A 25,670-nucleotide genomic window follows, 5' to 3' on the forward strand; every position below is an offset into this window, starting at 1 on the left:
ATGAACTTGCTGTCATTTAAATTTTTATTTCCAAGATAAAGTTTCCGTTAAATCTTTTCATTACACTGAGTGTGGGATGTCGGTCCCCTGGAAATGGACCCCCTGTTAGAGGACTTTCTCCCATGTCTCTGACAGCGTGAGCCTGCGGGGTGTGCGTGCAGGTGTGGGCGCCCTCCCGGGAGCAGCCCGGGTGCAGCGAGCCCCTGCCCCCAGAAGCACACCATCAAGACACGCCCGAGATCACCAGCTACGTGCTGAATAAACTGGCAGACGGAGATAGTGTCCACACAATGTCATTTTAGCCACTGTCCCCAGTAGTCTGCATTATGTTTCCAGGAACGGGAGGTATGTTTGCAAGTTCTTTCCCGGCCACCCAGGGTGCCTTGTGCGTACCACGCTTTCACGTGTCAGGCTTTCATCCTGCTATCTGTTTTTAACTTCGCGACCTCCTTGTAAGGGTTTAGACAGGAGTTATCAGACCTACCCGACAGGCTGAGTGTCACACACATCAAGAAAGGCTGTCCCTGGCAGGCGCTGGCTCCCACCCTAGAAGCTCCCGGAACCAGCACCTGGTCCGTCCTGCGTGTCCGAGGTCGGCTTGTGTCCTGTCTGCTCACCTCCATCGCCCAGTCCTGCAGTGATACTCGGCACCCCAACACCCTTACAGTGGGGATAAAGAGACCCACAATGAGCAAGAGGATAGTGCGATTCAGCGTTTATCTAGAAGCCAGAAACTGGGGTCCAAATTCCAGCCTGACTGCGCGCAGCTGCGTGACTTCACAAGACAGGTTGTTTCACAGCCTGAACCTCGGTGCCATCTACACTGAAAATACAGTTTTGAAATGTATGCCTCACTTAGTTCCAGAAAGGGGCCTAACGATTCAAATCTCTTTCCTGCCTTGAATCGTACAGGAGCGTTTCAGGGGCCAGGGAGCTCGTGGGAACCTTTGAAACTATGACCTATAAAAAAATGGAACTGTGGATCTTTGTTATTCACGAATGGCCCTCAATTCCTCACCTCCGACAAAATAACCAACTCTGCTTTCAGTAAAAAGATATTTAAGGCCTAACCATTTTAATAGTACTAATGAAAATCAAACAGAAAGATAATCCCCAGAGTCCCACCAACCCACCAGATCATCTCCTCTTTTTGTGTATTCTACTTCAGTCCCTGTTTATACGCTAATTTGTCTTAGTATAATTATAATTACAGTGTATATTATATTGAGACTGTCTACATTTATCTCTGTGGTTATATCATCCACCACCAAAAAAAAAAAAAAAAGCAAGCTACGAAACTAGTCGCTGCTCCTTCCTTACCTCCCTGCCCAGCTTTCTCCACAGCACAGAGAGTAAAATGGCTGTGGAGCTGGTGCCAGGGAAGATGGTGACATGTAGAGAAAGGCCTGGCTGGCCCGCCAACCTCTAATGCCGTCTAATAAACACTGAAGTGACAGACGTGTTCCACAGTGACCAGAATGGTAGCCACTGGCCACATGGGACTCCAGCGCTCTCGGAATGCGGCCAGTACAACCGGGGAACTGAGCATTTTATTTTATTCACTTTTATTCATTTAAATTGAGATAGCGGTTGCCATATTTGGACAGCACAGGCTGGATAAGCTACGCAGAGAGCTGGCTGAACGTCAGTAAGAAGTCTTAGCATGGAGCCGGCTCCCACTCGGTGCCAAGGCCCCTCCACACCCCAGGACTCTGCACCCTGGTCCTCTGTCACTGCTTGGCTGCCGAGTGTCCATTCCCCCTCCTGAAGCCGTTCCCGTTTCCTTTGGTGACCTACCCTTTCACACAGTCTCCACAAAGCACTGACCTGGGGGCTTGTCTCCCACTAGAGACAGTGAAAGGAGCCAATCTGCAGGGGCAGCAGCTGACCCGATGTTGCTGGCCACACAGCAAGGACTGCAATTTCTGCGTCTCAGGCATCTCAACCTCCCCCCCCTCCCCGCCCCGCACTCCCTTCACCCCCGGCCCTGTTCATTCCCAAACCTGGTTCTTCAATCCCGTCATACTTCCCATCAATTCATTTTTGCATAAATTAATCAGACACCATTGTTTGCAAAGCAGGAACCCTACCAGGTCGTAAGGATGTGCTGGGAGTAGGTCTGAGCATCCTCCCTGCATGTCCTGAACCACGACGTGCTCCTTCCACTCTTCCCTTGGTACGGCCTGGTCACCCCGAAACTAATGTCACGGCCATTTCTGTTTCAGCCTGAAGCATATCGAAGACAAGCAGTACCACAGACTTGGCTCCCTTTCTGTGAAACAGGGCTGTCAACCTCTAACCTTAGCATGCCCAGGTCTGCCCAGGGGCTGCTGCTCATGGATGGAAGTGTCAACCCAGGACCAGTCAGCGAGACCCACCTGGACCTCCAAAATCTTCTCGCCTGGGTCCCCCAGCACGGGCCCATCAAAATCTCACCCAGGCAAAGCAACTAGAACGGGGCAGGAGGGGGCTCTCACAAAGCGTTACATCCACTCGAATGTTCAACAGGTCAGCCAGGACCAACATTCTCGCACCGAAGTGTCCCTTCAGAGGACCTGACCGGTAATGGAGACGGAGGTCCCAGCGCTGCACTCATCTCCTCTCATCAGCGGGACACAGTCCCGCAGAGCCAGCAGCGTCGCTCTTGATAAGCTGGCACTTGGAAGACAAGTGCTGATTACCAACAGTGCAGCCATGAACTGGCGCCGTGGGGAACACTCCTTCACATATTTACCTAATTAGCCCATTATAAAGCGTAATGGATTTCTTGCCTTACCCTGTCATTAGTTTTCTGAGACTCTTTAAGAAATGACGGAGTCAGAGGGAAAAGAGACATATCAGGGTCCCCTCCATATGCTTCCCAAATGGCCCACAACCATCCCTGAACGTAACAAGGAGCACGTGGAAGGACCCCAGGGCCTGGTGCAGAGCTTGGTGGCTTTCACGGAACTGTGGGGAGAGGCCCCCCAGCAGCCTGCGTGCCTGTGGGGGGGATGCAGACCCTCATCACTGTGGGCTGCATTCCAAAGTGGCTTTGAAGAAATGAGCGCTGGCGGAGCAGGAAGGGGAATTCGGTTCCATCTCAGATGTGTCTCTGACTGGTGACCTGACCGCCTGAGCCTCAGGTGACTCTTCATTTGTACAGAGGGAATAACAGCACTCACAAGCCCACTCATGGGCCGACGGCATCACGACAAGCCCCTGAGACAATGGAGGTGAAAGTGTTTATCATAGTAATCGCTAACAGGTATTGTGTTTACGATGTGCAAGACATGCCTGGGATAATGTCTCCATTTCACCATTAAATGATCAAAAACTTTCATTCATTCCAGTTCAGATTTCAGAGACAAGTTCTTAAAAGCAACATCCTTGGAGAGGTCTTCCCTGATCCCCCACAAAATGGGAGTCTTCTGCTACTTTTCAGAGCGCCTATTCATTGTCTACTTAGCTCTGGAAAAACACAGAGTCAGAACCTGGGTTAAGGATTCAACTTACGTCCCATCTCTGCCTAAAACTAGAAGTTCCACAAGGGCACAGACCGTGTCTGTTCTGCTCAGCCAGATCCACACCAGAGAGCCTGCCATGTGAACAGTGCTCAGTAAACACTGGAATGGCCATGGTGTGCCTTTGGGGTGAGAGTATTTTCAGGAGATCAACACCACTGCAGACGACCATCTAAGAAGAGAGCTGCCAGGCTGGAGACTGCCCTTCACCGCCAACATTCCAAGTAACATGGACAGAGCCTCAAAGAGGACCCGCTCGACTGATTCCAGATTCTGCCAGTGGGAGAATCAAACTCAGGCTTTTAGATGATGCTGATTATGTTATTCACCACGAACACAGCCAGCTATTAACTATTGCAATATATCATATTAGTCATCGTATAATTAACATGAGGTATGAGCAGCCTAGCGGGTCCTCGCTTTGTTCACTCAACATACATTAATCACGTGCCTACTACGTAGCAGGCACTGTTTGCCCTTGGATACTATTTACAGAAAGAATGACTAAGCCTTAGTAGTAGAGTTTGGGCCAATAATCTGAGCAAGAACATTACATGCCTCATACCATCTGCACTCCCGAGGGCCTGATAAGAGCACCAAGTTTATGTTACTCTGTGGTGGGCTCATAGCCATCACAAAAAAAAACGCTCTGCTCAGGTGTGGGAGCCCGCAGCCTCGCGTGTGGCCCTGCCTCCAACACCAGCTCTTTTAGTGAGCTGTCTGCTCAACTCAGGTGTCCTCTGCCAGCCTAAATTCCTCAGCCGACAATGAAGAACTGGGACTAGACTTCCTGTAGGCCCTTCCAGCCCTAGCGTCTATGGCCCTCCCTTGTCCCCTCCACTCAGCATTGCCAGTTTCCTGCAAGGTATCTGTCACAATGGAAGGCCTGGTCTCCCACAAATGGGCAAGACAAGGTCAGCCCCAGCACCCCCACCAGGCTGTTAACATGTTACCCAAGATGGGGAGGAGAATTAAAATGATCGTTATTGAGGGGCTGACCAAGTGGCTCAGTTGATTAAGAGCTTGCTCAAGAGTGTGAGCTCTGAGCAACAGCAGTTCAAGTCCTGGCCCAAGCTGAGCTGCCAACAGGTGGCAGGATGGCTCAGCTAAGAAAAAAAAAAAACACAATAAAATGATCGTTATTATTATCATTTCAACAGAAAGAAAAAAGATTATACCAAACTGAAAAAGACACATGGTATACTGTTTTTAATAAATGAAAGTGCATGACACAAAACTGTATCAATTCCATACTACAAAATAGCAAATATCATGAATAGGTGTATCAGCCAGGTATGCCACTGCTGCAAGCTGCAGAAGAAACCAGGCAGGCTAATTTAAACAGAAAAAAAATTTCATAAGAGAATATTGGGAAATGCACTGAAATGACCAGGGACTTGGAGAAGTAAGATTAGAAGCAGCCTATACGTTGTCCAAATCACACCACAGAATGGTTTTCCCCACTCACTGACCCTGGACAGTAGACACTGGACGTCACCGCCATCACTGATGCCACTGCTGCTCTCTGGGAACCCTTTCGCTAAAACTGCCCAAGCTTCCACAGCGAGGGTGCCCCCAGTTCTGCCGTGTGTGTGGGCAGGCGCATCCGATAGACAGGGCCCAAGGCACGTGGCTGTGCCCTAGCTGCGAGGGAGGCGGGAAAGGCAGAAGCTGCTGTGTCCCGTTTTCACGGTGGCATGCAGGCCCTGTTTCATAATGTGGGGACAGCCCAGGCAGCAGGAGAACGCTCAGCTCCGGGGTGACCGACGGGAATGGCCAGTATGAACCGCATGGGCATGTGGAGAAAGACTGGATGGTCACAGGGACAAGTGGCAGCTTTTGTTTGATGACTTCATGGGGACAGGGGAAATTTTTGCTTCATATTCCTATGGCTGTTATTCTAATACAGTTTTCTGCAAAACCACTTTTAAAAAATGGTTTAAAATTGGAGAAAACGAAGAAAAAGTAACTTAAAAAAACAAACTGTGTGTTCCCTGCCCCTGAGGCCCAGCGCCTGGCACATGACAGGCACCCTCAAAAATGCAGACTGATTAGGTGAAGGGATTAAGAAGTATAAATTGCCAGTTATAAAAACAGTCATGGGGATGTAAAGGACAGCATAGGGAATATAGCCAATACTGTACTAATGGTGTATGGTGTCAGCTGGGTGCTAGATGAATTGCGGGGATCAGTTATATAAATGTCTAATCAGTATGTTGTACTAATATAGTATCATATGTCAACTGTAATTGAAAAATTGAAAAACTCTTTTTTTAAAATTCAGGCTGATTGCCCAGTGCAGGCATCGCACTCAGAGGGCCCGGGAGGCTCAGCAACTTCACCTGTTCAAAAGCTTCTGCGGGAGTCTGGTGGCAGAGCTGTGGAAAGTGTAAGGAAGAGTCAGCGAGGACGGGAATTGGGAAACATGGCAAATTCTCAAATACCAGAGAGTTCACTGAAATGGGTCACTTTCTCTATTTCATCATGAAACCAGCAGTGAACTGGCCCCAGAGATGTGTGGCAGCTCACCCTGCGTGTCTCCAGTGGCCTTTCCTGGAGTGGGCGGCCGCCTCCTACATCACAAACGCCAGCTCCGTTGCCCTGGGTCAGCGTTCCTGGGACTTTGGGGACAAACTCCATTAACCTGCTCTCCTGGCTGTGCGTTGCCAGACAGAGCATCTGGTCAACCTCCGTGGGGGTCCCGGCAAGCTCACTCCCGCAGCGGCCTCCGAACACGGCATCACTTCTTCCGGCGGCTTCCCCCTTCGGAGGTGGTCTCGAGGGTCGTCCGAAAGAAAGCGCTTTGTTACCATGCACACACCGAGAATCCCTGAGATTTGGCCTAAACTCAGCTGGAACGGATACCGGAGGAAATGTCTATTCTTTGGCACACAGGGCATGAGCACACACCCAGCGCCAGGCACTGCAATGGCCACATCGCAGCCGGCTGTCATTACGACAGATGAGCAGTTCCGGAAGGCGGCAGCTTTGTCTCATGGCTCTGAGATCCGGGCAGAGGCGAGGCCAAGAGGCAGAGCCAGAGAAATGGAGGTGGCGGTTTCCCCTCCTTTCTCCCGGCAGGAAAGGAAGAGGTTGGGCAGGACCGTGAGGACGGGATGGTTCTGCTCAGGTCCCTCAACCACCCGAGCTGCTCTTCTGCAGAACTCGAGGTCTCTCTGCCCTCGAGGGCAGCACGCCCGCCCCTCCCTGCTGCAGTGTAACCTGCAACCGCCCCAGCTAGGGCAGCGCGCCGGCTCCAAATAGCACAGCCGCCAAGAGTCCCCGCTGGGGTTTCTAAGAACAGCCCGGAAGAGCCGGGGTGAGGCTCTGCTGGAGCTTGTGGGTTTCCAGACCAGTCATCCATCTCCCCGCCACCTTTAGAGCCCTTGAGGACTGAGCAAAATTCACGTTTCATTAACACAGAGATTATTCAGAGTTCCCTAATGCATTCTGGAAGCCCGGAGGCCTCAGCTTAAGTCACGGGGAATGTGAGGCCAGAGCCCGCAGCTGCAGCCAGGCCAGGCCCGGGCGTGCGGCCCGAATGGGGAGGGAATGAAGGCTCCTGTGCCAGCCTAGGTTTCTGCCCTCAACGCTGGAGCCTGACACTCTTCCCTTTGTCTGGGGTCACTTGTCACTACGCCTTCCCTGAGCTAGGGGCATCAGGCAAGTTCTGCCTCTGCAGCACCGGGAGCCCAACCTCACAGCCTGGCAACGAGGCAGAAGGGCTGCGCTGGGCGCCCCAAACCTGGATTCCATCCCTGGCTCCCTCACCAGCTAACGTGCGACCTGGCCCTCTGCGGACCTTTATTCTTCATCTACAAATGAAGGGAGGGGTGCTCGTAAAAGTCTGCAAAACGAAATGCCTTCAGGACAAGGCGAGTGAAGTACACAATGCAGATGACCTTTGTAGCCTGCGAAATGGAGGGTGTGACCCCACATAAAAACACCTAAATTCGATTTTCAGTTTGCGCAGGCAAATAAAATGTTTCTGAGGGTGAAATTCAGCTGGCAGCCGCCAGTGTGTAATCCCCGGACTAGAAGCTTTCCACTTCTGACAAAATCTTTCAGTGGGAACCTTCCTCAGAAAGGCAGCCTTTTCAATACTGATCCGACTTTTGCTGCACAGACAGGGACCTCCCACCACATTATGGAGAGCCTCGTGGTGGGGGAGGGGGCATTCACGTAACAGGCTGCGTGTCCTAGGGTTTATGGACCTGCCATTTGGGTTAATAGTCTCTAAACAAGCCCCAGGATTGCCTAGGTAATGTTTCCATCTTATATCATCCAAAATGGACTTTGGGATCCATCCCCGCCCCCGAGCCTTGCTCTGAACGCTCCCTTCCCTGAATAATACAAGGAGATGTCTTAGGTCAAGCGACAGCGCCTGTTCCTTCTGCAGCCACGTTTTCATTCTGAGATCAGCCTGATGCTCCCCATATGTTCTTCTGACGCTGGGACAGAAGGTCCTGTGTTTGGTCTGGAGCAGACCAGCCAGGCAGAGAGCTGAAGAAGACGTCGGGGCTCTGCGATCACCTTTGCAGAAACAGAAGTGGGGTCAGCACTCCCCCCCCCTCCAGCCTCCCACCTTGGATTATTAAGTGGGACCACCCCTGGCTATCAGGAGGGCCTGCTGAAGCAGGCGTGTGCACACGTGTACGCGCACACGCACACGCACCAGCAGGGAAAAGAGGTAGGTGGAGGGAACAGTCTGGTAGCCCAGGGTTAGCAGGAGACACTGTGACACAGCAGAGGGGCTGTGCATTGAGTAGAAGGAGAAAGGTGCTGGGTTTCCTGAGAGAAAGAAACAGGCTGAGAGAGCTACAGAGAGGACAGGAACTGACGAAATGTCCCAAGAGTATAGAAGATGAGACCTCACCACGCATCACAAAGAACTTGAGGACTTTCCAGAGCTCCGGCCTGAGTTTGATGGGCCACCTGGTCCAATGGCCAGCCTCTCCAACCCCCCACTTCTTACATTTCACAGACAAAGGAACAGAAGTCTGCTGTTAGGGCCCCTTGCTGTATTTCCCTCATTCCTGCATTCTCGAGTCAGTGGTGACCATCACCTCTGGGGCCAGCCGCACAAGTAAACCCAACCTGGGACTCAAACCCCAGACAGGTGTGCTGCTCGCAGACAGATGACGTCACCTCACCCCGACTCAAATACAGAGTGCCAGGTTCCTGGGTCAGCGCAAAAGAAACAAGCTGGAGACGGTAGGAGGAAGCCCACCCTGGGTTCACATGGGCTCGTCTCTCAGGCAGCTGATCGGGGCAGAGACGAACGTAGCGCGCCATCTCTCCAGGAGCCACGCTGGAGGATTCCTGTCCACCGGCATCCACTTTCCTCCTGGAGGAAGAAATGTCCCAGGTGCCGCTGCCTCTCCACCACATGCACCCACGCAATTCAGCAGGGCTCCAGCCCATGTTCCAAGCAGGGCCTGGCCCTCTGCGCCGTGAAGCCCGAGAGTTCTGGGGGCTGCGCAGGGAGGGACATGGGACCTGACCCATCACAAGGGTCCCAGGGGTTGGGCAGCAGCAACCAGGGGCAAGAGACAGCCTCCCTGTTTTACTTCTGGGGCTGAGAGCAAAACGATGGTGCTAAGAGTACAGCCTGTCTCCTGGATGCCAGGTACCCATCCAGCTCACTCTGGAAACCAGGTGACTGCCCGGAATTCAGAACTCAACCAGCAGACGACAAAGACCAAACCCAGATGGCCTGGTTTTTTAATGACTTTGGTCACTTAATCTCTCAGCTATCAGATCTGCAGACCAAGGAGAGAGTGAGAGTGCTGAGTGCACTCACCCAAACCCCTCACACACACACTCACCGCCAACACAAATACTCACATACTCACACACACAATTGCACACACTCACAGTCATACACACTCACCCCCACACACAAATACACATTTACACACACACACACACACACACACACACACACACACACACCCTACCATAGTTTCCTCAAAAACAAAAAGAAAGAAAGACAAATACTTTATCGCTAAGAATTCCAGCAGCACATCGTGGCTGCTAGCAGCAGGAGGAACCATTAACCTGGTAGAGCAATCCAGGAAATGAAAAGCAACAGTTTAAGGGCACCTTTAAAAATTAAGATCATCCCCTCCCCAAAAGAGCAAAGATGAAGCTTGCGATGTGCGCTGCCCTGGCATACAGGGGCAGGAAAGCTCTGCGTCTCCAGGGCACGTCAGTGGCGGTGTGGTGGTGGCGGTCTCCCCACCATCTGTCCCACCCAGTGCTCTCTGGGGACACGGATAAAATGCAGATCAGCCGGGCAGGCTGGAATGCTGCCACTCAAGCACAGTCTCGGTCCCATGCTTTTCCTTAAACTTAATTTTCTTTCAAGGGGTGAGATGCACCAAGTTGCGGCTGTGTTGCTGGTGGCTGACTGTGGAGACGATGAGAAGGAGAGAAAGAAGACCTGGGGTGGGGGTGGGGGTCGGGGATGGGGGCCCGCTGCTCTGAGGTGTGCTGGTGGGTTTATCTGAAAACCTGGATCCGGGAAGCATGGTGATGATCAGTGAGACGATTAGTGTCATGGGTTGAACTCTGTGCCGCCACCCCCACCAAACAAAGGTGTGTGGAGGCCTTAACTCCCAGACCTCCGAATGTGACCTTATTTGGAAACAAGGTCACTGTAGATGTCCTTAGCTAAGATGAGGTCACACTGGACGAGGATGGGCCCCCAGTCCAACACGTCTGGTCTCCGAATAAGAAGATGCGTGTGAAGGCCGAGACCCAGGAGAATCCTCGTTGGATGAAGGCAGAGATCGGGGTGAGGCACTGGGAGCCCCGAACCACCAGAGGCTGGCAGAGGCTCGGTAGGCGCTCCCTACAGGTCTCAGAGAGAGTGGCCCTGTGACACCTTCGTTTCAGACATCCAGCCTCCAGGTTGTGAGACTGTAAGTTCCTGACGTTTGAAGCCGCCCAGTTTGTGGTGCTTTGTTACGGAGCCCTGGCAAAGTCGCACAATAAGGTTATCTTTTCACCTGGGACAAGCTCCTAAGTGTCACCTGCACCGCAGCAGGGTGCCTGGCCACAGGGAAGGGAGTAACGGTGCAGGGGAGGGAAGGAAAGCCAAGCTGATCCCTTTTCTTGAGAGAAGGCCAGAGAGAAGGTCTTGGGGGAGAACACTGCACGGAGCCTCTGATCCAGGCGGTCCCTGCGCGGAGCAGGAGGACAGGCTGAAAGCTGCTCAAACCTGCTGTGGCCAGAGCACGGCTGAAAGGCCGGCAGGGCAGGAAGGGGCAGGAACCGGAGGGCTCGGGAGCAGAGCTGGGCACCCCAGTGTCACGGGGCCCTTGCCTGCTGTGCCCAGTTTGCACGTGAACAATTCAGGCCACATAGGCACCAAAAGGACTGGGGGTCCTGGGGCCGCAAAATCCCAGCTGGAGGTTCTGCAGGGGTTGTGAGGGGGAGACTGGACAGGAGGCCCTTAGGGCTCGCGCTGCTCTGAGCATCCCCAGTTCTCCCCCTGAGTGACAGCGTTCCATGCCTTAGAGTTCCCACAAAAGCCCTGGAATACTGCTATCTTCTGAGGTGAAGGCCATTGACATCCCCAGGGCCCCAGGCGGCTTATCACCCCATCACCTGTTATCACCATCTGCCCCACATCCAGGCCGCCCCAGAGACAACCTGGAGTAGGGGCCATGATGCCAGCGCCGGCTCCCGCACTCCCACTCAGAACACACACCAACACCGACACACTCTCCACCAACATGGACACTCACCCGCACACTCACACTGGACACACTCACACAGCGCCACGCACATGTATACAGGCTGACGTCCACGCTCTCCAACAGACAGGCACAGGTCTTCACAGAGACACACACACAGGCACAATCACACACACCCAGCACAAACTCAGAGGAACACACACTCACAGAGACGAGAACCCACGCACACCCACCCCTCTGCTCTCTGAGACGCAGATACACATTCTCACACATTCTCTCTCTCACACACACACACACTCACACCTACTCAGTAAATCAACACAGGCTTTTACGACGACGGAGTTGGGGAGCTTTTCTCAGTCAAGACCTTTAGGCTCCAAACAAAAGAAATTCATGCCCCAAATAGAATGGTGACAAATAAGCCTGTTTCGCCTGTGGTTTTACCTTGATGTTGATTTTTTGAGACAAGGGAAAGTACAGTTCGTCCTGGACAGGTGCCCACTCTCAGACAGGTCTCTGCCTCCCCACCCTCCCGATTGTGTGGCACTTAATGTGGGTGTCACTTGGGAGGAGCTTCAAAACTGGGAGCAGAAATCCAGGCCAGAGCCCAACCAACACCAGAGACGGAGGCGGAGAGGAGATTCGAAAGGCGAAGCCAGCCGGGCAGTGAGCTGGGGTCGCAGAGTGGGCTGCAGTGAAGAAACAGGGCAAAGCAGAGGCACACCTGAGGGCAGGCCAGGGCACCCCACCATGACAGCAAGGCCACCAGACAGGGACAGGAAGCGTGGGGGAGTCCCAGCACACACAGTCACCACGGGAATTAACAGGCCCACACACACACACTCAGGACAAGAAACAGAGACCTAAGGAGGCTGCCAGGAGGGACGAAGGACAGATTGTGCCGGGGGAAGGGGGGGCCTCCCACCCCGCGCCGGTTTCCTGGGGCCATATTGCCCTCTTGTGGACTCTTCCTGTAAAGTCACCGAGACGTGTTGCCTTCTCAGCCAGAGGCATGAGTGACAACCTCTATCCTGAGGTACAGAGGACAATCACAAATGATGTTTTTTCTTCAATAAAAGTATGTTTAAAGGAACTAAAACTGGTAAAACTATAAAAATATGCATGGCAGAGTGAGGCGATGGAGTGGGATAGACCGTTAGTAAAATCAATATTTGATTTCCTGAGGAAATTGAGGAAAGAGAACATAAAGCAAATATTGGGTCGTTGGGAAAGTCATGACGTATTTTTCTATGTTTTTCAATGCAAACATGCGCCATGACTTTCCCGACGACCCAATACTAACATGTGAAACCAGAGAGCAGGTACACAGGGGTCTGTTAGTATCATATAATACATTTATATCTTTGTAATATTTTGTAATTAAAAATACAATTAAAGATTAAAATTATAATACTAAAGGGGGAGAGCTCTGTGGTTAATCCCACTAAAGAGAAAACATAGCTTTAAAGATGAATAGCCCGTAACGTCTCGCCCCTTCGGTGACAGGCTGTATTGGTCCCTGCACCCACGAAACGGGTGCGTCTGCAGCTCTTCCCACTGGAAGCAAAGTTCCCCTTGGCTTTGGGCTTGGCCGCTGCCTTGCCGACGGAACATTAGCAGATGTGACACAAGCAGGGACTGAAACGTGTTGCAGGGTTGGGCTTGAGCTCTGATGCTTCCGGTGTCACCACGAGCAGGACGCGCCCCAGCTAGCTCGCTGGTTCAGAGATGCCGGGGGACCCACGGAGCACGCCTGGACCCAACCCAACCCCACCTTGATCGGCCAATTCCCAGCCACCCCGCAGGTCACTGAGAGGAAATGACTGTTGTTTTAAGTCACTGAGTTTTGGGGTGGTTGTCACACAGTGCTGTTGTGGCAAGCACTAACTGACGTTTCTTCCTCTCTTGTTACGATGTATAATATAACCACATTTATTTAAGAAGGCATTCCAATATCAAATGGGAAATTTCAACCATGCAAAAACTGCAGTTACGTTTGCACCAACCTAATAACATGACCCATCATGGTCTATGTTTCGTTTTTATGCTTTTCACAAAGAGACATACCCAAAATCTTTTCATGTGTTCCCTAGTACTCCTGTAAAAATAAACACACACACAAGCATAATGACAAATGGCACGTGGCTCTCAGTTGCAGAGGGACAAAGGGGGGCAGTGGGGAGTGTGGTAACCTGTCGAGCACGTGGCCCTTTCAAGGGAGGCCACTCCTCGACTCTCACGCCATCCAGGAACACAGGATGCTGGACCTCTAGACAAGGTTCAGAAGCTAGAAATCCTGGTTTTTATGTGAAGTCTCCCTATCTTTAAATGTTAGCCAAGAATTATTAAAAAAAAAACAACAACCCTAGTATTGTGAGCTAACTGTGTATATTCAAACAAAACCCCATCAGTACACCAGATCTGGTCTCCTGTAAATGCCAGTATGCAACTGCTGCATCAAAATAGTGGGTCCTCCATGCCCCCCGTTAGCCTCTGCAATGGGACTAGTAGGACAAGAAACCCTAGCTTGGCTCCTTGGTGCCAACCGTGAAATTCAAGGGTGAAGGATGACCCCCGACACACGCTGAGTTCCCGGCTGCAAACACCAACACTTTGTCCAACTCCGTCAGTACCTCTCCATCCCGCCATCAGTCTCCCTAATGACGAAAATAATTAACACATTCACATAAAAGCACAGGACGAAGGAGAACGTTAATTTATCCATCTATTTCAGGGTCATCTCTGTTATCAATATATGACAAGTTAATGGGTCTTAATTTAAAAAGCAGCAGTAAAGCAATTTAGGAAACTGAGGGATTATTATGAGTCCTCTCTGTGACAGCGTGTTTTGTGCACCGTGCATGATAACAGTTTGGCTTTCCATGGTATCTCAGATCCATCATCCCGAGACGACCAGCTCTTGGTGGTGGAGGACACATTCTTGTCCGTGAAACTTACCTGCATCTGGTGGCTGCTGCCAGAATGGCAGCAACAGAGCATTATGGAACGAGGCAAGGGTGTGAGATCTGGGCAGGCTAAGAGGGTATTCGCAAGCCTGACCGTGGGCCAAGGGTCATGACCCAGGAATTATTCATACGCCAAAGGTCAAGACAAAACTGTCCATCAGGACCATTCTCAACCTAGTCCTCCCTCTCTGCCCTCCCCCAAGCCCAGTAAGTCTCTGAACACGGTGGGGTCTAGTTCAGAAATACGTCTCAAATCCAGTTCCTCTTCATCATTAATTTCCAGCCCTCGCCATGTCTTCCCCAGAATAGTTCAGAGACTACTTCATAACTCATCTCCCTGCTTCATCTCCTCCATGGCCATTTGGACTGAGTCCCCGCTTCCTAAAATACGCTTCCATTGCCCCAGTTTCCAAAGCAGAAATTAATAATTGACCATCTGAAAAATATCTTTACTTTGGCTGACTGTGTGTGTCACAATGCAGAATTCATTTTATGTGTAATTGGGAGGTTTTGCATAAAAATATGGATTTCTTGCACGACTGGGTCCATATTCCTGGTGGCAGCGCTGAGAGGGAGTTATTCCACTGGGGCAGCCTGGTGGCTCACCAGGTGGCCACTGCCCCAGTGCCCTGTTACCACTTAGGACCACCATACTGATTTAGGTCACACGCCTGAGCCCACTGGCACTGGAGTTTGCAAGCCATGGCAAGTAGGAGACCTGATGTTGGGAAAACAGAGAACAGGAACCCAGGATGCAAAGGGGTTCTAACTCCATGTTCAGGTGTTTCTTGCAAGGAGGTACAACTACGCTGGGACATGAGTGAACAGCTTTGTGCTCACCACTGAGCCCACGCAAGTGGGTTATCAGAGAGGAGGGCACAGCTCACGAGAAAAGCATGCAGGCCCGCTGACTCAGCTCTGCGTTTTGTCACAGGGTGAGAAATCAAGCCCTCCTACAGAAGAAAGGGGCTCAGCGAGTCCCTCAGAGCTAGGACATGTGTACACTCAACCTAATGGGGCCGTTCAGGGGGGCCCCTTGGAGATGCAGGAACGCCAGAACCGAGAAGGAAGACAGCATTCCCTGCTCCTGCTGTGCTCGGAGAACTGAACCCTCTGTGTGCGAGCCCTTCAAAATGTCTGAATCACAGAGGGAATTCACAGCCATGTTTCTACCTTGGTCTGAAATATGTTCAGCCCAACTCTTTTTTTTTTTTAGATCCAGGGACACGTGTAACATAAATTCTGGGCCCAAGAGCCATCTGTCCCTTTCCAGTGGGACGCAGCAGGGGCGTCTCCCAGGCCTGGTTCTAACGATCCCATCCCTCCTCTGGAGTGTTCAGTCTCCCAGCCAGGGGCCTTGCTCTGCCGTCCCCCTCCTCTGCCTCGCTGGCCCAAGCTGGCCGCCTAGGGCCCGTCACCCATTTGGCCTTCCATCTAGCTCTTCTGGGCTCCACGTAAAGCAGAAGGAGAGTAAACTTGGGGCCCAGATAAAACAGAGCTATTCAGGATGCTGGCCAAGAAATAAATGCCCTGAGCTCCGTGAAGGCGTCTCACCTTCATTTGCCTCTTAGGACTCAGCTTGGCCAGGGCTCTCAGCTTTCAGCAGCAAGGACCCAGGAGTCATTATGAACAGAACAGCTGTGAACCTGGCCTGCGTCCGAGTGAGAAAAAGCCCTTTACACATGATTTCCTGAGGTCAACCCAGCCCCCGGCCCCCGCCCTCCTGGCATCCCTCGGCTAGCTGGCAAAGCATTAGAGCAAGTGGAAAGAGAGGTCTTCCCAGAATGAAAAATCACTTTGCACAAGAGCTAGACACATCCTGGGTGGAAATCGCTGCTATGAAAACCGTGCCCTTTCTCCGGCCTTAATCTTGGCACATCCGTGGCCACAAACTGTTAAATTCAGATTCTGTTCCACTTTAAATCAATAGTTTCCTCTACTCAAATACTTTGCACTTATGAGACATGGCCTGTGAATGTGGTTTAAACTTGACTCTTAACATTGACAATAACCACCTTCTGCGTTTTCTTTTCCAGTCACTAATTTGATATCTTCACTAAAAGCAACGCCAATGGCTTGAGGGTTTTCAGAATGCCGTGAGCTCCTTCAGGCAGCAAGCAAGCAAGGTGTCAGTGCTGCTATTCTGAGCTGACAGGAAGCACACTTGTGTACCAGCGGCCTGGAACCAGTCAGCCTGCCCAGAGCACAGGCAGAGCAGGTGCTGGTTATAATTGCTTCTAGACTTCCTGCCATGGTCAGCTGAAAGTCAAACCTGTAAATGCTGCCTAACTACAATAAAACTGGAGCACACGGACATTTTTGCCTCACTGCCTGGTGAAAACATACTGCCTGGGGTGGGATGAAATGGATGCGAATCGGGGTGCGGGGTGGGGAAGGGAGACAGGAGAGCAACACGCAAACTGTCAACCCTTGCTGCCTTTTCTTACCTGCCTTTTTCTCCTTCCAAGACCAAAAGGGCTGACAGCTCTATAAGAAACTGGATTGGTCCATTTCCAGAAGCAGCTTTTTCTTTAATCCTTTTGAGAGCAAGTCCACAGAAGCTACTGTTTTTTTTAAGCTGGGTCTTCACTGTGGATATTTCCTCGGCTCCTGTGTGGTAGATAGCTCCATACTTTCCAGTGCCCTCTGGCATCCGGACACAAATCCACACGACACAGTCACCCTCAGTTCTCAAGGAGGGATTTGAACTCAGACAGGGTCTCTTTTCTGTTCCCCCAGGGCAGGCCCCACAAAGTAGCTCAAACAAGCTCAGGCATTACTTACAGACCCTACAAAGTCCCAAGGAGACAACAACGACGCATGGGTGCCCAACTGCACCCACAGTCCAATGCTGGGTAGAAAAGGGTGATAACAACAAGAGGTGATGTCTACTGAGTGCTGACAATGTGCCAGGCATATTTCAAAAATAATACTTGATGAGTGCTTCGCAAAAAGCCATAGGCTAACTCTAGTCTGAGCCTCAGTTTACAGATGAGACATCTGTGGCCAGAAAGATCAAGCAGCCCACGGTCTTATGGCAGGGGACATGGCGACCTGGCTGCTGAGCCCATGCTCTGGGTCCCAATGCCGCACTGTCTCCAGGCTCCGGGCAGGACGCAGGGTGAACAGGTGAGGTGTAGGACCACAGGCGTGTGGGGACTGCGGCAAGCTGGCAGGGGCACACTCTGACATGCAGGACAGTTTCTACTCAGATCCCAAGGGGAATACAAGCCTGGTATGACCGATTTTCCAAGACACTCTGGAAATCTGCGTGCTCTGTGAAATCCCAACTTGTAAATGTTGGCAGATCACATAAATGTTCCAAACAGTGTGGGGGCTGAACCAAGCCACACTCACGTGGGACTGCTCTGGGGCCACTGTTTTGTCACCGTCACCACTGGTTGGAAGCCTGGCTGGGGGTGTTCTCCAGAAGGCCTCCTGTGACTCCTCAGCTCCCTGCACATACCCAAGGCCATGTCCCCAGGGAAGTCCCAAGCGCTGGTGCAGCCCCGGGGCTGTCTGTGTTACCTGGCTCTCTCCACGTCACCCAGGGCCTGGCATGCAGCAGCTGCTTTGGGATGTGAAGCTGAGAGAAAAATGACTTGGTGCCATGGCTTAAGGAAACCTAATGTTAGTAATTTAAGTGAATAAATAAATAGAAACAGGACAGTGGAGAGAACGGCTATGGTTTAAGAATCGGGAGACCTGGGCCTCTCAATCCCGATACAAATGTGGGTGTGACCTTGAGCAGAGGCTCAAGGACCTTCCTCCTCCCATCTGCGGGCTTGAGTCAGAAACAGAGCGGATGCACGTGGGGGGTCACTGTCCACAGGAGGGAAGGATTTCTCTTTCCAAAGGACACGCCCCTGCCCCCGCCCCAGGCTCCTTTAAGTAGTGAGCTCCCCCATGTTTATCTCCCAGCTGGGGTGGTGAGGCCGGGGAACTGCAGCCCCACATCCTCAGAGCTGGGGAGAGCGACATCACCCCGCTCCTCAGCTCCACACGGTCACAGTGGCAGGAACAGCTGAATCCAGAGGGCGGGCGGGTCCAAGGGGCCAGCAGTGCTCACAGGGTGGATGGAACCAGAGCTCAGCCAGTGGCCAGTCCTTGCCAGGAGAGCTGCTGGGAGCTTCTACCGCAGGCTGAGTATGTTCTACACAAACACCAAGGGAGGACTCCACAGGACGCACACGATCGGATGCTGCACCAGCAGAGTTGAAGTGCTCCCACAGGCTCCTCGGCTCGCCAGGGAGGAGACCCTTCCCGTGGCTTCCACCGGGTGCCCGAATGCCCAGCCCGTCTGGTCTGCCGTCCTCCAGGCCATCTTCCCCACACCTGGTCCAGAAGGGCCTCCCTCTTCCACACACCTCAGACATGGAGAAAAGTTGAGCTGGGAAAGAATTAGGTGGCAAGGGCCCCTGGCGGGAGCACGTGCACATGAAGCCTCCCAAGATGGCAGGTCGTCCCGGTGCCCGGAACTTCATCGCGGTTCTCTGGCCTCTGAAACTGGGATAGCCTTGAGGCAGGGGGAGCAATGACCAACACACCAGACCTCTGGCTGCAAACCCACGAAGGTCCCCTAAAGGGTGGTGTCCAGGGCCACATGCGGTCCACACGACAGGACTGAGGAGTCCCTCGGCACACGGCAGAGCTACCTCCTCCAGGTGGCTGGGAACAGGACAGCCAGCGATGGAGAGGAACCCTGGGTGGCGAAGTCGCCATCTGGATTCTCCACGGGAGTCATTAAGAGGCTAGGCTCCCACCTGCACGTTCAGCAACCTTCACAAAGGGCAGCTCTTTCTCTCCAGCAAGCTCTGTGCGAAAAGGGCTTCGGGCTCCATCAGCGCCTCTCAGCGGTCGGTCCTGTGATGAGATTAGCAGTCCAGACAGCCTCGCCTACTCTGCAGGAACAAGGTAACCCAGAGATCCCTGGGGCTTAAAATTCTCCAAGCTGATTTCCTGCTCATGCAAATGACACTGCTGACCAGACAGTCCAGCAGGACGGCCGTCCTCCACGCAGTGGTCCCCCGATCCAGGCGCCATCATACGTGTGGCACCCCCATTCAAAAAGTTGGCTTCCAGGTCACCACGGCAGGGGAGCAGGGAACTGGGGGTCAGTTCTTAAACAATTTGGTACTTCTGCTTAGGGCCTCACTGGTCAGAACCGATCATATACCCACCCCAAGCTGAAGGAGGCTGGGCGGATGTACAGAGCACGCAGGAAATAGCTCTGCCGTGTGTGACCTACTCCAATACAACCCCACAACCCCAAACTTAAATTCTGAAACTAGGGCCGCTTTTTAGAGAATTTTAGCTGATACGTCATTTGGTGTGTTACATGTTAATGAAACTATACCTCTCCATAATCATATTATGTCATTTTCTATAATCTTGTTACTTCCACACCAAATTAAAGATAAGAAATATATTTAAGCTCCATACCCATAAGCAGTAAGATCATTAAATCTCTTTGGGCACTATTACTTTAAAAAAAGAGAAAAAAGATCTGTCCAATTATTTTCAGCAGGGAAAATTTGTCAGAGCTTACAGCCTAGCATTTAATTGCCTTTTTTTTCTTTTTTGCATTGGTGAGTCATTTTGAGCTTATGATAATTTCAAAATAAATATTTTTTTCAAAGCCTCAGGGCATTCATTGTATAATGATCATTTGAAAGATTTCTTGGTTAAGGGCTCTCAAAAGAATAAAAAGGCTGTCCACATACCAGTTATTTCTATATTAAAAAGATGAAATTGCTCATTAAGTGGTACACGTCAATTTCTTTCATCAGCCTAACTGCCCATTTTAGCAAAGATTCAATCTCTGAATTAACCAAATGGCTACACGTTTCAAAGTAAATAACTCTATTCTCTTTACAAAGTAAATAACTATGCTCTGTTTTCTTTAACGTGAATGTCCTACACTTGTCGGAAAGTCGTCAGCCGCTTTACTGCGCCTTTCCACGAGGAGGCCAAACACAGGGTTTTGTTGTTGTTGTTGTTGTTGTTGTTGTTGTTGTGCAGCTGTGGGGTTTTTTAAAGCACTATTCGTGCGTTTTAGCTAAGGTCCTGCTGCTCGTGACACGCACATTTTAACAAGACCCAGATAATTCTGAAAAGCATAGTTTTAAAAGTGTGGTGACACTGAGTAGTTCGTTGAACAATAAAATATAAAGTGCTCATCCTTCCATGTGTTTGTGATTTCCCTAAGGAGAACTGCTTCCTTCTATAATAAACCCAAAAGTCCAACGTGACAAACAATGTCCGGTGTCTGGGGGTTGGTGGCCAATCTGAGGATTGAAAACCCAGGGACTTTCCTCCTAGCTCCTTTTTCCCACCAAACTCTTGGAGCTGGAGGCTGGAAGGAAGGGGCAGAGTGGAGGGGGCGGGGTGGGGTGCGGGTAGAAAGCGGTGACCTTGCAGATCATTTCAAATCCTGGAACGAATGCCCAAAGTAATCAGAATGAGAGCTAGAGAGTCAGCTCTTTAGAGAGTCAAATTCATTTGTCCCTTAAAGGAGCCAAAGAAAAAAAAGGCCATTATTAATTTAGGCAATTAGAACTTGAACACAATATCTAGTACTTAAAAAAAAAAAGAAAAAAGCCTGTCCCAAGAGGACAGCCCGCAGCCTAGGAAAACTTAATTTTTATAGCATTTAGAATGAAGAAAGGTCATTTCTTAGATGTGCTCGACAGAAGATTGTAATTTTAAACTAGTAATCTTAATGAGAAGTGGGGTTTCATAAAAAGGGAGCAATGCTTGATTGAGCCTGAAATGAAATTAGAGGCGTGTGCCCACCATGCCGTCTCCAGATGCACTGGCCTCCCCGGTGCCGCTTCCCGCTCCGTACAGTCCCGCTGGGGACTTCCCGAGCCGAGGCCTCCACTGCTTCCTCAGCGTTCAACGAGACCCTTTGCCCCTTTCCTGCAGGGGAGGTCTCAGCGACCTGAGCTTCTATCACAAAGGGACCCTTCCCGGCACCGGGGCAGAGACTGGGCAGCGAGGTGAGGCGGGGTCCCCAGGCAGCAAGCCAGAGTGTGACGTGGTGGGGGCTCCTGGTGGGCCTCGCCCCTGCTGCATCCCACGTGGACGGGTCCATGAGGCCCCTTGGAGTTTGGGGCCACCTGTGCCACGATGTCCAGGGCGGGGAGGGGTCCTCAGCCTTACCTGAACATTGGGATCACCAGGGAGCTTCTAAAAATGCCTGCGTCCCATCCCCACAGACTCAGATTTCATCCGCTTAGGGTGCAACTTGAGCATTTGGAGTTTTTTAAGCTCCGCAGGTGATGCAAATGCTCAGCCAGGGCTGAGAACCACGGCATCCCTTTCTGAGAAGGGACATCAGCAGAGTGCCGTAGGAAACGCCCTCGGCAGGAGCCTGGGGAGTAAGGGGTGGAATAGACCGAGGTGAGCCTGGTGCGGGCCGCCAACTGTGTTAGGACAAACACCACAGTCTTGAGAGCCGGGGGAAGCCGAGGAAGGCTGGGGCACAGCAGCACGGACGCACGGACGGACGCTCTCTGCCGCCATATTACCGGTGCTATAATAAAACAAGAGTTTATTCACCACCCGTATTCAGGCGGGAACATCCGAGGCTCAGGGGGAAAGCTAACGCCAGCTAGAAACTAACACTTCTCTGGCCAGACTTACTAAGGCTCCCTTCCGGTAACCAGAGGTCAGGTGCTACTCATCTCCGTCTGGGGAAGAACCATTTGCTTTCATTCATCGCCTCCTGCTGCAACCACGCCTCCTTCCTCGGCACCAGCCTCTCCCGTCACAATAAGTCATTCCCGAGTGCCAAGCTTCACTTAAAATAAACAAACACCTTCTGTCTCCATCCTGGCACAGTGTCAGCTACTTAGCATGATAACATATGTCATCGCACGTGGGCATGGCACCATGGGATCGGTCATTTGGGCAAACGAGAAAACAGCCTGCCATCAGCACCCCCATAATGACATTAGATTCGTTCTCAGTGGATACTACTGTGTGTTCTTTCTGGTCTTGTTCCTGGAAAATAAACACAGAGAAAGATGTCCGGCACCTAGCCCTTCTAAAAAGTCAAACGACAGAAACGCTGCTCGCCTTTTAACGCCCTACCCACTTGGTAAACAGCCGGCACTCGACGACCATGTGACAGGCACGCTGGGAAAGGCAGGAGAGGCCCCTGCCAGCAGGGGGCTTGCAGCCTCGCGGGAGGGACCAGATGACGGAGCCAGGCACATTGGATAACAGGTCCCAGGAGAACAAGAAGAAAACTCAGAGGGCAGGTGTGGCCGAACACCCGTCCTCACCCACCCCCAGGTGGGGACAGGGCTTCCCGGGTTAGCTGGAGGAAGTCAGGGCGCTCTCAGTGATGCCCACAAGTCCTGCTTCAGCCCATACAGACTAAGGATCTCTGAAGAGCTTTCCCAGTCCTTGGGGCACCTCATTACAGGGGTGACATTCTCTTCGGTAGGAAGGGGGGCACTCACAGGAACCCCGGCAGCTTTCTGTACAACTTGCTGTCCAGGAACCCTTCCCGTGCATTCTGAGGACTCCAGGAAAGCCGGTGGCTCAGCCTTTCAGGGAACGGGCACAAGCCAGAACGGCCCCGTGTGGACCACAGCATCCGGGAGGACTCGGGCTCCCCGCACCACCTGCAGCTCGCAGACCTGTTCCCTTCCACACGCCCAGTTGTTATTCAGTCACCACTGCTCACCCGGCACAGAGCAGGACTAACACACAGGACCAGAGCGTGGGCTGAAGGGCTGTCGATCTAACAGCAGAGGTTTGTGTGAGGGACACAGGGCACAGAGCTACTGGGAGGGCCCTGGGGGTGCTGCACAGAGATGAGGGGTAGCTTTGGAGAGGGGCATGCCTTGTCTTTTCTAGAGGCCCCCCGGCCACTGAGCGGGGTGACACTGGCAGACCTTCCCTGGAGAAGGAAAGCAAAGCCAACTGGCCTGACTCCATGCCTGACTCTGGCCTCACCGCGGGAGGGTCCCGGCTCCGTCTCAACCCTGAGTCCTGAGAATCACTAAGGGATGGCAGGGCACTCAGCCTGCTGTCCTGCCTAATGCCTCTCCCTTCTCTGGGTCGATTCATTCATTTATTCATTCATTCATTCACTCATTCATTCCATGAACACTGCTCACTACAGTGGATGAATAAAAGCCTGGATCGGTGTGTGAGAGCCAAGACTGTGAGGCAGCCCCAGCGCAGACTGAATGCACTGCACTGACATGGGATCCCCTCCTTCTGCTCAGCCCCTCTCCCCACCTGCTGCCTCCCTGGGTTGCCTCCATCAGCACCAGATCACCCCAAGGGCAGGTCCTGGCTCTCCCCTGCAGCTCACCTCTCCCTGTATTTCCCAAAGCACAGCCCCTCCAATATGCTCCCTGGATGGAGGGCTCTCTGGTCCCAGGCATCCGGGAAACATGCAGGATGCATTCTTCACTGGAGGGTCGCAGAGACTGGAATGTGAGAGCAGGGCCCACTCCCACCGGGGCTGGAGCTGCAGCACTCGCCCAGGCCTTGGGAGTGCTTAGCTGCTCTCTTTACAGCAACGGCTTTCTAATCTCTGGACTGCGGCCCACAGTAAGAAATACATTTCACATTGCACCTCTGTACAAATACCACATGCACGCGCACACACACTGAAGCTAACGTTAGTAAAACAACACACCTTTGCTGTGTGGGATGCACCCTTTTTCTATTCTATTGGGTTGTCGGAAAAGTCATGACGCTTTTTTGCAACAAAAACCATAGAAAAAATACACCATGACTTTCCCCGACAACCCAGTAGTTTCTTTTTTTTTTTAGCTGAGCCATCCTGCCACCTGTTGGCAGCTCAGAGGCAGCTCAGCTCAGGCTGGGCATCGAACCGCTGTTGTTCAGAGCTCAAACTCTTGAGCGAGCTCTTAACCAACTGAGCCACTCAGCCGGCCCTCAGTAGTTTCTTTTAAAGCGGGGTCATGACCCTCTAAATCAGCGGTTCTCAACATGTGGGTCACGACCCCTTTGGGGGTCGAACGACCCTTTCACAGGGGTCACCTAAGACCATCGGAAAACAAAAAGATATTTACATTATGATTCATAACAGTAGCAAAATTACAGTTATAGAGTAGCAATGAAAATAATTTTATGGTTGGGGGTCACCACAACATGAAGAACTAACTGTATTAAGGGGTCGCGACATTAGGAAGGTTGAGAACCGCTGCTCTAAACCCATTTCATGACTCCACAGTTTGAAAAAAGCACCCATCTAGAACACAAGAAGCCACTTGAGCTGATTGCTAGATAAACTAGCCCCAGGCTGAAGCAGGGCGTCAAGGAAGCATTTACGAAACTAGGAATCAAAAGGCTGAGGGTCCTATCCCCGCTTCACGGCTTCCTGGCTGGGTGACCGAAGCCGGTGGCCTCTGCCCCAGAGCTAATGTGTAGACCTAATTGCATCAGTCCATTCTGATAGACTATAAACCAGAGCCAGGTGGCACAGAAAGGAGCTCTCAGAATTTAACAAAGGCGTGTGCAGGGTCGAGGCAGGTCGAGCAGAGGGGGTGTTCACCAGAGCCCCACAAGACACAACCACGGCCCACTGTGGCCAGGCAGGCAGGAAACCATGGCAATAAACTCCCCAAGCCCTTCGGGTTGGTCCCTCCCATCTTCTGGTGCTTCCCATTGGCCAAAACCAACCAAAAGCCAGGGGGCAGGAGAGCCCATTGACGAAACCCTTCCAGGTCAGCTTCCGGGGACCCCAGCAGAGTGAGGAGCAGCAAGGGGGTTGGGACGGACACAGGAAGAGTAGCCATCAGCCCCACTCACGTCAAGACGGTGCGGCGCCTGAATGGCTGGCCGTGCCACGCCTCCCAGTTGCCATACGCAACTCAAGGGGAGGGTGACGCTCTCGCCCCTGCGGCCCTTCAAGTTCTGAAGTGTTTCCTACCCGTTTTCTGACTTGATGTTCAATGGTGTCTGCTTTCACAGAGGGCGAGTCGGGCGTGGCGATGTGCGGGGCAGACATGGGTCAGACCGACCCCTGGCCTCAGGGAGCTCACAGAATTGGAAGAAGAAAAAGGCCAGGGCACACAGGGCTGCTGCATAAAACATGAGGTGGGAGGAGCCAACAGAAAGTGCGGGCAGAGCGCTCCGGGCAATGAGGGAGAAGCAAAGCGGATCCTGCACCGGGAGCTGGTCTGACATCCTTGGCTGGGCCGTGGCTCCTCCTGTGGGGTGTGAAGGATCTCACAGAGCAGCAGCCTCAGACAGGATCGCTCTGAGATGATAAAACTGGACAAAAACCAGGTCTCTGTGCAGCGCATGTGACGCCTAGCACGGCCCTCTCTCGGCTGAGATGGGTGACTGCTACTTCTTTACCAGTCACGGCTTTGTCCTAGCTCTAGTCTACCCTTCCCGCCAACAAAATGTAGTAAGATGCCCAATCATAACACCGTTCCTGCTTCCTGACAGCACCCAACCCAGAACGTCCACGTCCTTAGATCCTCCCCTGAATTGCCCAG

This window comes from Hipposideros armiger, unplaced genomic scaffold (assembly GCF_001890085.2).
Source record: "Hipposideros armiger isolate ML-2016 unplaced genomic scaffold, ASM189008v1 scaffold_4, whole genome shotgun sequence".
Taxonomy (NCBI): Eukaryota; Metazoa; Chordata; class Mammalia; order Chiroptera; family Hipposideridae; genus Hipposideros; species Hipposideros armiger.